The sequence below is a fragment of the Sinocyclocheilus grahami genome, unplaced genomic scaffold (assembly GCF_001515645.1).
Source record: "Sinocyclocheilus grahami isolate Dianchi unplaced genomic scaffold, SAMN03320097.WGS_v1.1 scaffold75.1, whole genome shotgun sequence".
In the NCBI taxonomy this organism is placed as follows: Eukaryota; Metazoa; Chordata; class Actinopteri; order Cypriniformes; family Cyprinidae; genus Sinocyclocheilus; species Sinocyclocheilus grahami.
Genome location: NW_015505254.1, coordinates 1,951,281 through 1,953,420, shown reverse-complemented (window position 1 = coordinate 1,953,420; position 2,140 = coordinate 1,951,281).

Here is a 2,140-nt window from a genome sequence, read left to right as displayed (position 1 = left end):
AAATCACATCAACATTTATTCAAATAAAAACTTCTAGTCTGTAAACTCTTTCTTAAATATAAAAAGGAAAGTTTAGGCTCTATAACAGGGTTGCGTTTATTACCAGGGTGGAAGAACTGCTATGATTTTAATTAATAAACTGAATTACTAACTGAACATTTGTGTGTTAAATCATATTGTTGCTGACTTTTTATACATGCAGGTCACTCGAGACCATCGCGCCAACAACACTCTCTCACTTTACCACACAGCCTTTGTGGTTTGTTGCTTTTTTCCACAGCACTGCACTTACTACAGAGCTTATTAGAAAGAAAGTACTTCCTTTTTGTCTAAAAAAAGACCTTGCAAATATCTTGAATGTGTACATTATAATGTGGTTGCACCTCCTCTGCCACTGTGTGTCTGCTGAATGGAAGTAAACAGAGCTGATCACTTTAAACTATTCAACAATTCCTGAAGACTACAACGTTATTTCAGTGAAAAAAAATAAAGCAGGTTGGCTGGATTATTAAGAAGCAGCTTTAACCCAAAGGAATCACTGGACATGGGAAGCTCTTTTTTATTTTAGGATATGCCCTATAGTAACAGGAAAAGGCACCGTTTCCTATAGTATGCCATTGCTGTAGGCAATTATCTGTAACTGACGTCACTAACAGGGATGAAACATTTCTTTTTTTGCCTTTTCTGACTCATAAAGATATGCGGGTACAGTTGTGACCCCATTAACAAACTCAGCATGTCTACATAAGTAAACAAAAAAACAAAAGTGACTTTGTTTAGTTTATTAATACACATACTGTGCAAGATTCATTGATGCATGTTATTCCAAAGAAACAAAATATTTGTCTGCGTTATCTTTCATCAAAATGGCTTTCATTTCATTCATTGCTAATATTACTAACCCAGTTCCAAATGTCATATCCAGACCATGTCCAGTCAATTAAATTGATCTATTCTGAAAATTTTCACATTACAGAAGCATCTAAAAAGTCATATAATAACTCTTTTTAGAGTCCATATTTGGTGTTGCACCTTGAATCTTGAATGAAATGCATGATTACATTGGGTGACTAGGATAACTCTTAATCTTTTGTTTCTAGAAACAAGATTTATGTCACAGAACTGCACATTTCTACTCCTCTATATAAGGGATTAAATGGTTTTACACTTAGGTCTAACTGTCGGGAATTACATTTACATTGTATTACATTTAGTCATTTAGCAGACACTTTTATCCAAAGCGACTTACAAATGAGGACAATAAAAGCAGTCAAAACTAACAAAAGAGCAACAATATATAAGTGCAAATGACAAGACTCGGTTAGCCTAATGCAGTGTAGCAAGGTATATATATATATATACACACACACAGTCATGGTCAAAAATATTGGCACCCTTAGTAAATATGATCAAAGAAGGTTGTGAAAATTAATCTGCATTGTTAATCCTTTTGGTCTTTTATTTTAAAAAATCCCAAAAAAATCGAACCTTTTATTGGATAATAAGTATTTAAAATGGGGGGAAATATCATTATGAAATAAATGTTTTCTCTAATACGGCACCCTTGTATTCAATACTTTTTGAAACCTCCATTTGCCAGTTTAACAGCTCTAAATTTTCTTCTATAATGCCTGATGAGGTTAGAGAACACCTGACAAGAGATCAGAGACCATTCCTTCATCCAGAATCACTCCAGACCCTTTAGATTCCAAGCTCCATGATGGTGCTTCTCCTCTTCAATTCACCACACTCATTTTCTACAGGGTTCAGATCAGAGGACTGGAATGGCAATAGCAGAAGCTTGGTTTTGTACTCAGTGACCCATTTTTGTGTTGTTTTTAAAGTTTGTGTTTGGATTATTGTACGGTTGGAAGATCCAAACATGGGCCATTATAAGATTTCTAACAGAGTCAGTCACTTATTGATTTTTTATCTGTTGGTATTTGATAGAATCCATGATGCCATGTGTCTAAACAAGATGTCCAGGACCTCCAGCAGAAATATAGGTCCACAACATCAAAAATACAGCAGTATATTTCATTGTACACAAGAGGTACTTTTTATCCCTGTGTTCACCAAACCCATCTTGAGTGTCTGCTGCTAAAAAGCTCATTTTTTAGTTTCATCTGACCATAGAAGC